General features: G+C 43.5%; 1 pseudogene; it reads right to left on the minus strand.

The window, feature by feature from the left end:
* Positions 1-7,418: 7,418 nt before the first annotated feature.
* LOC130039183 (60S ribosomal protein L36a-like) lies at positions 7,419-7,888 on the minus strand (annotated as a pseudogene).
* Between the last annotated feature and the right edge of the window lie 2,915 nt (positions 7,889-10,803).

Here is a 10,803-nt window from a genome sequence, read left to right on the forward strand (position 1 = left end):
TCAGATGAATTCCAGATTCGCAGTGAATGAATGGAACATTCAGTAGTGGAGATTCCAATGATTTCTGAAGGCTGGGCTGTGTGGACAGGAAAATGAAGAGCTGACCAGGGTTTAAGAGATAGCCAGTTGGACAGCACTTCTGCAAGTGTGAACAGGCCGCTGAAAACCATCATTGGGTTACTTGGACATTCAACAGTGGTGTAACAAAGGACTACCTTTGTTGCAGATTCAGATGAAATCCAAATTCGCAGTGAATGAATTGAATATTCTGTAGTGGAGATAACAATGATTTCTAAAGTCTGGATTGTGTGTACAGGAAAATGAAGACTTGACCATGGTTGTGAGGATAGCCAATTAAACAGCACATCAGCGAGTGTGAAAAGGCGGCTGAGAATCAGCATTGCGTTACTTGGACATTCACCAGAGTTGTATCCAAAACCAGCCTGATGTGGAGATTGAGATATATTCCAGATTCGCAGTGAATGTGTGGAACATTCTGCAGTGCAAGTTCCAATGATTTCTGAAGTCTGGGTAGTGTGGACAGGAAAATGATTAGCTGAGCAGGGTTAAGTGGATAGCCAATTGAACAGCACGTCTGCGAGTGTGAACATGCCACTGAAAACCAGCATTGGGTTACTTGGACATTCAAGAGTGTGTAATTAAAACCTGCCTGGAGTGGAGAGGCAGATGAATTCCAGATTCTCAGTGAATTAATGGAACATTCTGTAGTGGAGTTACCAATGGTATCTAAATTTTGGGTGATGTGGACATGAAAATGAAGAGCTGAACAGGGTTGAGTTGAGTGGACAGCCCATTGAACCGCATGGTTGCGAGTCTGAGCAGGCCACTGAAAAGCAGCATTGGTTTAATTGGACAATCAGCAGATGTATAACGAAAACCTGCTGGTAGTGGAGATTCAGATGAATTCCAGAATCGCAGTGAATGAATGGAAAATTCTGTAGTGGACATTCCAATGATTTCTGAAGGCTGAGTGATGTGGACAGGAAAATGAAGATCTGAACAGGGTTGTGTGGATAGCCAATTGAACAACACGTCTGCGATTGTGAACAGGCCACTGAAAATGAGCATTGGGTTACTTGGACATTCACCAGTGGTCTAACGAAAATATGCCGGTATTGGAGATTCAGATGAATTCCAGATTCGTAGTGAATGAACGGAACATTCTGTAGTGGAGATTCCAATGATTTCTGAAGGCTGGGCTGTGTGGACAGTAAAATGAACAGCTGACCAGTTTTGAGTGTTTAGCTAGTGAATAGCAGGGCTACTAGTGGGAACAGGCTCCTGAAAACCAGCTTTGGGTTACTTGGACATTCACCAGTGGTGTAACAGATATCTCCCTTTAGTGGAGATTCAGATTAATTCAAGATTCGCAGTGAATGAATGGAACATTCTGTAGTGGAGATTTAAATGATTTCTGAAGGCTGAGTTGTGTGGACAGGAAAATGAAGAGCTGACCAGGGTTGAATGGATAGCCAATTGAACAGCAATGCTGCGAGTAGGAAAATGAGGCTGAAAACCAGCATTGTGTTACTTGGACATTCAACAGTGGTGTAACAAAAACCTGGCAGGAGTGGAGAATGAGATGAATTCCAGATTCGCAGTGAATGAATGGAACATTCTATAATGGAGATTCCAATACTATCTGAAGGCTAGTTTATGTGGACAGGAAAATGAAGAATTCACCAGGGTTGAATCTGCAGCCAATTGAACAGAACGGCTGCATGTATGAAAAGTCCGATGAAAACCAGCATTGGGTCACTTGGACATTCACCAGTGGTGTAAAGAAAACCTGGCTGGAGTTGAGATTAAGATGAATTCCAGATTCGCACTGAATGTATGGAACATTCTGTAGTGGAGTTTCCAATGATTTCTGTAAATCTGGGTGGTTTATACAGGAAAATGAAGAGCTGACCAGGGTTTAGTGGATAGAAAAATGAAAAGCACGGCTGCGAGTTTGAACATGCCGCTGAAAACCAGTATTGTGTTACTTGGACTTTCAACAGTGGTGTAACCAAAACCTGCCTGAATTGGAGAGTCAGATAAATTCCATATTCGCAGTGAATGAATGGAACATTCTGTAGTGGAGATTCCAATGATTTCTGAAGGCTGGGTGATGTGGGCAGGAAAATGCAGAGCTGAACAGGGTTGAGTGGATAGCCAATTGAAAAGCATGGCTGTGAGTCTGAGCAGGCCGCTGAAAACCAGCATTGGGTTACATGGACATTCACCAGTGGTGTAACGAAAACCTGCCGGTAGTGGAGATTCCGATGAATTCTAGATTCGCAGTGAATGAATGGAACATTCTGTAGTCTAGGTTCCAATGCTTTCTAAAGTCTGGATTGTGTGGACAGGAAAATGAAGAGCTGACCAGAGTTGAGTGGAGAGCCAAATGAACAGTATGGCTGCGATCGTCAACAGCCCACTGAAAACTAACATTGGGTTACTTGGACATTCAACAGCGGTGTATCGAAAACTTGAATGCAGAAGCAGATGAATTCCAGATACCCAGTGAGTGAATGGAACATTCTGTAGTGGAGGTTACAAAAATTTCTGAAGTCTGGACTGTGTGGTAAGGAAATGAAAAGATGACCAGTGTTGAGTGGATAGCCAGTGAACAGCACGGCTTCGAGTGTGAACAGACCGCTGAAAACCAGCATTGGGTTACTGGGACATTCACCATTGGTATAAAGAAAGCCTGCCTGGAGAGCAGTTTCAGATTAATTGCACATTCGCAGTGAATGAATGGAACATACTGTGGTGGAGGTTCCAATGACTTCTGTATATCTGGGTGGTTTAGACAGGAAAATGAAGAGCTAACCATGGTTGAGTGTATGGGAAATTGAACAGCACAGCTGGGAGTGTGAACAGGCCGCTGAAAACCAGCTTTGTGTTACTTGGTCATTCACCAGTGGTTTAACGAAAACCTGCCTGGAGTGGAGAGTCAGATGAATTCCAGATTCGCAGTGATTGTATGGAAAGTTCTGTATTGGAGGTTCCAATGATTTCTGAAGTCTGGTTGGCGTGGAGAGGAAAATGCAGAGCTGACCAGGCTTGAGTGGATATCCAACTGAACAGCACGTCTGCGAGTGTGAACATGCCGCTACAAACCATCTTGAGGTTACGTGGACAGTCAACAGTGGTGTAACGAAAGAATGCCTGCAGTGCAGATTCAGACGAATTCCAAATTCGCAGTGAATGAATGGAACATTCTGTAGCGAAGATTCCAATAATTTCTGAAGGCTGAGTTGTGTGGACAGGAAAATGAAGAGCTCACCAGGGTTCAGTGGATAGCCAGCTGAACAGCACGACTGCAATTGTAAACAGGCCACTGAAAATGAGCACTGGGTTACTTGATCATTCCCCAGTGGTGTAAAGACACCTTCCTCGTGTGCAGAGTCAGATGAATTCCAGATTCGCAATGAATGATTGGAACTATCTGTAGTGGAGATTCCAATGATTTCCTAAGCCTGGGTTGTGTGGACAGGAAAATGAAGAGCTGACCAGGGTTGAGTGGATAGCCAATTAAAGAGCACGTCTGCGAGTGTGAAATGGCCGCTGAAAACCACCATTGGGTTACTTTGACATTCAATAGTGGTGTAACGAAAGACTGCCTGCAGTGCAGATTCAAATGAATTCCAGATTCGCAGTGTATGAATGGAAATTTCTGTAGTGGGGATTTCAATGATTTCTGAAGACTGCGTGATGAGGACAGAAAATGAAGAGCTCAACAGGGTTGAGAAGATAGCCAATTGAACAACACAGTTGCGATTGTGATGAGGCCGCAAAAAACTAGCATTGGGTAACTTGGACATTCACCAGTTGGGTATTGAATTCCTGCCAATAGTGGACGTTCATATGTATTCCAGATTCGCAGTAAATGAATAGAACATTCTGTAGTACACATTTCAATGATTTTGGAAGGCTGGGTTGTGTGGACAGGAAAATGAAGATCTCACCAGGGCTGAGTGGATAGCAAATTGAGTAGCACGTCTGCGTGTGTGAACATGCTGCTGAAAACCAACCATGCGTTACTTGGACATTCAATAGTGTTGTAACGAAAGACTGCCTGCAGTGCAGATTCAGATGAAATCCAGATTCGCAGTGAATGAATGGAAATTTCTGTAGTGGAGATTTCAATGATTTCTGATGGCTGCGTGATAAGGACAGAAAATGAAGAGCTCAACAGGGTTGAGCGGATAGCCAATTGAACAGCACTTCTGCGAGTGTGAATATGCCGCCTAAAACCAGCATTGGGTTACTTGGACATTCACCTTATGTGTCACGCAAACCTACCGGTAGTGGAGATTCAGATGAATTCCAGATTCGCAGTGAATGAATGGAACATTTTGTTGTGGACATTCCAATGATTTCTGAAGGCTGGATGATGTGGAGAGGAAAATGACGAGCTGAACAGGGTTGAGTGTATAGCCAGTTGAAAAGCATGAGTACGAGTCTGAGCAGGCCACTGAAAACCAGCATTGTGTGACATGGACATATACCAGTGGTGTAACGAAAACCTGCCTGGAGTAGAGATTCAGATAAATTCCAGATTCGCAGTGAATGAATGGAACTTTCTGTAGTGGAGATTCCAATGGTATCTGAAGTCTGGATTGTGTGGACAGCAAAATGAGCTGACCAGTGTTAAGTGGATTGCCAGTGAACAGCACGGCTTCGAGAGTGAACAAAGCACTGAAAACCAGCATTGCGTTGCTTGAACATTCAACGGTGGTCTAACGAAAGCCTGTCAGGAATGGAGATTCAGAAGAATTCCAGATTCATAGTCAATGAATGGACCATTCTCTGTGGAGATTCGAATGATTTCTGAAGTCTGGATTTTTTGTGGACAGGAATATGAAGAGCTGACCAGTGTTGAGTGGATAGACAGTGAAAAGCCTGGCTTCGAGTGTGAACAGACTGGTGAAAAACATCATTGCATTACTTGGACATTCAATAGTGGTGTAACGAAAGACTGCCTGCAGTGCTGATTCAGATGAATTCCAGATTCGCAGTGAATGAATGGAATGTTCTGTATTGGAGTTTCCAATAATTTCTGAAGGCTGGGTTGTATGGACAGGAAAATGAAGAGCTGACCAGGGTTGAGTGGATAGCCAATTGAACAGCACGGCTGCGAGTCTGAACAGGCCGCTGAAAACCAGCATTGGGTTACTTGGACATTCACCAGCGGTGTAACGAAAACCTGCCAGGAATGGAGCTTCACAAGAATTTCAGATTCGCAGTGAATGAGTGGACTGTTCTCTAGTGGACATTGGAATGATTTCTGAAGTCTGGATTGTTTGGACAGGAAAATGTAGAGCTGAATAGGGTTGAGTGGATAGCCAATTTTAACTGCACCTCTGCGAGTGTGAACGGGCCACTGAAAACCAGCATTGGGTTACTTGGACATTCACCAGTGTTCTAACGAAAGCCTGCCTGCAGTGCGGATTCAGATGAATTCCAGATTTGCAGTGAAGGAATGGAACATTCCATAATGGAGATTCCAATGATTTCTGAATGCTTGGTTGTGTGGACAGAAAAATGAAGAGCTTACCAGCATTTAGTGGATATCCAATTGAACAGAACCTCTGTGAGTGTGAACAGGCCGCTGAAAACCAGCATTGGGTTACTTGGTCATTCACCAGTGGTGTAACGAAAACCTGCCAGTAGTGGAGATTCAGATGAATTCCAGATTCACAGTGAATGAGTCGAACATTCTGTAGTGGAGATTCCAATAATTTCCGAAGTCGGGATTGTGCAGACAGGAAAATTAAGGGCTCACCAGTGTTGAGTGGATAGACAGTGAACAGCACGGCTTCGATAGTGAAAAAACTGATGAAATCCAGCATTGCTTTACTTGGACATTCACCAGTGGTATAACGAAAGCATGCCTGGAGTGCAGATTCAGATTAATTCCAGATTCGCAGTGAATGAATGGAACATTCTGTATTGGAGTTTCCAATAATTTCTGAAGGCTGGGTTGTATGGACAGGAAAATGAAGAGCTGACCAGGGTTGAGTGGATAGCCAATTGAACAGCACGGCTGCGAGTCTGAACAGGCCGCTGAAACCAGCATTGGGTTACTTGGACATTCACCAGCGGTGTAACGTAAACCTGCCGGTAATGGAGCTTCAGAAGAATTTCAGATTCGCAGTGAATGAATGGACTGTTCTCTAGTGGACATTGGAATGATTTCTGAAGTCTGGATTGTTTGGACAGGAAAATGAAGAGCTGAATAGGGTTGAGTGGATAGCCAATTGAACTGCATGTCTGCGAGTGTGAACGGGCCACTGAAAACCAGCATTGGGTTACTTGGACATTCACCAGTAGTCTAACGAAAGCCTGCCTGCAGTGCAGATTCAGATGATTTCCAGATTCGCTGTGAAGGAATGGAACATTCTGTAATGGAGTTTCCAATGATTTCTGAATGCTGGGTTGTGTGGACAGAAAAATGAAGAGCTTACCAGCATTTAGTGGATAGCCAATTGAACAGAAACTCTGTGAGTGTGAACAGGTCGCTGAAAACCAGCATTGGGTTACTTGGTCATTCACAAGTGGTATAATGAAAACCTGCTGGTATTGGAGATTCAGATGAATTCCAGATTCGCATTGAATGAATGGAACATTCTGTAGTGGAGATTCCAATGATTTCTGAAATCTGGATTGTGCAGACAGGAAAATGAAGGGCTCATCAGTGTTGAGTGAATAGCCAGTGAACAGCACGGCTTCGATAGTGAAAAAACTGATGAAATCCAGCATTGCTTTACATGGACATTCACCAGTGGTATAATGAAAGCCTGCCTGGAGTGCAGATTCAGATTAATTCCAGATTCGCAGTAAATGAATGGAACATTCTGTAGTTTGTTTATACATTTCCTCTGAGTTGCAGAATCCAGGTCACTAACCATAGTAGGCAATACAATTTTAGAATGTAACATACTTGGGCTGGAGCGATAGCACAGTGGTAGGGCGTTCGCCTTACAAGCGGCCAACATGGCCGACCCGAGTTCGATTCCTCCGCCCCTCTCGGAGAGCCCGGCAAGCTACCGAGAGTATTAGATATGCCAGACACAGTAGCAACAAAGTCTCCAATAGAGACGTTACTGGGCCCGCTCGAGCAAATAGACGATCAATGGGAGGGCCTTTACCTTTTACCTTACATACTGAGGTAAATTTAGCCTCTTTTAGAAGTCATTGGATTGAATGTGTTTTTTTTTAAATTCATTAAGGTGCCTCTTTTTCTTGACTTTGTCCATTAACATTTATCCATATATGCCTTTGCAATAACTAGATTGTGAAAAGATAACAAGTGTTGTAACAATAATCCATTGTTTGAGGTGCTTGCAGTTGTCTTAAAAAATTAAAGTATTGGGTTTTTTTTCCAGAAAAAAATGATTTTTTTTATCAAGCAAATTTCCTCTCAGGAAGTTTATTCATGACACTATTTAATTTCCCTCCTAAAACATGGATTGTTCCATCAGTCTAACACAGCCCAGGATTTCTGTCTTCGTATTAAAAGATGAAGCTTAGAACTGGATCAATTGTCCCTTTCTCTTTTGATCGCCTCCCAGTTCAAAATGCTTGCACCTCTTAATGGCCAGCATTCTCTTAGATCTGCAGTTGGGCTCGACACATTCAAATATCAACACAATCTTCTTTGGAGTTTTAGCCTTCTTCCGGAAAATAGGCTTAGTTTGACCTCCGTAACCACTCTGCTTCCTATCATAACCACGCTTTCCCTGAGCATACAGAGAATCCTTGCCCTTCTTGTACTGTGTGACTTTGTGGGGCTGATGTTTGCCACATTTCTTACAAAAAGTCCGGCGGGTTTCGGTACGTTCACCATGCTTGCGGCAGCGGTGTCTGCGAGGAAAGGAATGATTTCTGAAGAATGGGTTATGTGGACAGGAAAATGAAGTGCTGAACATGGTTCAGAGGATAGCCAATTGAACAGTATGGCTACGAGTCTGAACAGGCCGCGGAAAAGCAGCATTAGGTTACTTGGATATTCAACTGTGGTGTAAAGAAAACCTGCCGGGAATAGAGATTCAGATGAATTCCAGATTGAATGAATGAATGAATGAATGGAACTTTCTGTAGTGGAGATAGCAATGATATCTGAAGTCTGGCTTCTGCGGACAGGAAAATGAAGAGCTGACGACTGTTGATTGGACAGCCAGTGAACAGAATGGCTTCAATTGTGAACAATCCGCTGAAAACCAGCATTGCATTACTTGGACATTCAACAGTGGTGTAACGAACGCCTACCAGGAGTGGATATTCAGATGCATTCCAGATTCGCAATGAATGAATGGAACATTCTGTAGTGGACTTTCAAATGATTCCTGAAGGCTGGGTCGTGTGGACAGGAAAAAGAAGAGTTAAACACTGTTGAGTCTATAGCCAATAAAACAGCATGGCTGCGAGTATGAAAAGGCCTCTGAAAACCAGTATTGGGGTACTTGCACATTCTCCAGTGGTGTAACGACAACCTGCCGGTATTGGAGATTCAGATGAATTCCATATTCACAGTGAATGAATGGAACATTCTGTAGTGGAGTTTACATTGATTTTTGTAGTCTGGATTGTGTGGAATGGAAAATATAGAGGTGACCAGTTTTGAGTGGATAGCCATTGAACATCACGGCTTCGATTGTGAACAGACCACTGAAACCAGCATTGCGTTACTTGGACATTCACCAGTGGTGTAAGGAAAGCCTGATTGGAGTGCACATTCAGATTGTATGGAACATTCTGTAGTGGATATGCTGATGATTTCTGCAGGCTTGGTTGTGTGGACAGGAAAATGAAGATCTGACCAGCATTGAGTGGATAGAATATTGAACAGCACGTCTGCCAGTGTGAACATGCCGCTGAATACCAGCATTGGGTTACTTGGACATTCACCACTGGTGTCACGAAAACCTGCCTGGAGTGGAGATTCATATGAATTCCAGTTTCAGAGTGACTGAATGGAACATTCTGTATTGTAGGGTCCAATGTTCTCTTAGGTCTTGGTTGTGTGGATAGGAAAATGAAGAGCTGCCCAGGGTGGAAAGTGTAGCCAGTGATCAGCAGGGCTGCGAGTGTTAACAGGCTGCTAAGAACCAGCTTTCGGTTACTTGGACATTTACCAGTGGTTCAACAAAGACCTAACTGTAGTACAGATTCAGATGAATTCCAGAATCTCAGTGAATGAATATAACGTTCTGTAGTGGAGATTTAAATGATTTCTGAAAGCTGGGTTGTGTGGACAGGAAAATGAAGAGCTGACGAGGGTTGAATCGATAGCCAATTGAACAGAACGGCTGCGAGTTTGAAAGGGCCGCTGAAAACCAGCATTGCGTTACTTGGACATTCACCAGTGGTGTAATGAAAAACTGCCGGAAGTGGCTGTGGAGATGAATTCCGGATTCGCAGTGAATGAATGTAACATTCTGTACTGGAGATAACAATGATTTCTGAAGTCTGGGTTGTGTGGACAGGAAAATGAAGAGTTGACCAGGTTGACTCGATAACCAATTGAACAGAACGGCTGCGATTGTGAACAGGCCGCTGAAAACCACATTGGGTTACTTGTACATTTAAAAATGGTGTAACGAAAGCCTGATTGGGGTGCACATTCAGATTAATTCCAGATACGCAATGAGTGAATGGAACATTCTGAAGTGGATATTCCAATGATTTCTGAAGTCTTGGTGTTGTGGACAGGAAAATAAAGAGCTGACCAGGGTTGAGTGGATAGCCAATTGAACAGAACGGATGCAACTGTGAACAGGCCGCTGAAAACGATCACTGGATTACTTGGTAATTCACCATTGGTGTAACGATACTGCCTGGTGTGAAGAGTCAGATGAATTTCAGATTCGCAATGAATGAATGAAACAATATGTAGTGGAGATTCCAATCTTCTCTGAAGCCTGGGTATTGTGGAAAGGAAATGAGAAGCTGACCAGGGTTGATTGCATAGCCAATCTAACAGCACTGCTCCGATTAGGAACAGGCCGCAACAAACCAGCACTGGGTTACTTGGACATTCACCAGTGGTGTAACGAAAACCTTCCGAGAGTGGATGTTGAGATGAATTCCAGATTCGCAGTGAATGTATGGAACATTCTGTAGTAGAGTTTCCAATGATTTCTGAAGGCTGGGTTGTGTGGACAAGAACATGAAGATCTGACCAGCATTGAGTGGATACCAATTGAACAGCACGTGTGCGAGTGTGAACATGCCGCTGAAAACCAGCATTGGGTTACTTGGACATTCAATAGTGGTGTAAGGAAAGACTGCCTGCAGTGCAGATTCCGATGAATTCCAAATTCGCTGTGAATGAATGGAACATTCTATATTGGAGATAACAATGATTCCTGAAGCATGGGTTATGTAGACCGGAAATTGCAGTGCTGAGCAGGGTTGAGTGGATAAGCAGTTGTACAGTATGGCTACGAGTCTGAACAGGCCGCTGAAAACCAGCATTGGGTTACTTGGACATTCATCAGTGGTGTAACGAAAACCTGCCGGGAGTAGAGATTCAGATGAATTCCAGATTTGCAGGGAATGAATCGTACTTTCTGTAGTGGAGATTACAATGATATCTGAAGTCTGGATTGTGTGGACAGCAAAAGGAAGATATGACCAGTGTTAAGTGGATAGCCAGTGAACAGCACGTCTTCGAGTGTGAATAACCCACTGAAAACCAGCATTGCGTTAATTGGACATTGACCGGCAGTGTAATGAAAGCCTGCTGGGAGTGGAGATTCAGATGAATTCCAGATTCGCAGTGAATTA

Source organism: Sorex fumeus, unplaced genomic scaffold (genome assembly GCF_029834395.1).
Source record: "Sorex fumeus unplaced genomic scaffold, SorFum_2.1 ptg000083l, whole genome shotgun sequence".
Taxonomy (NCBI): domain Eukaryota; kingdom Metazoa; phylum Chordata; class Mammalia; order Eulipotyphla; family Soricidae; genus Sorex; species Sorex fumeus.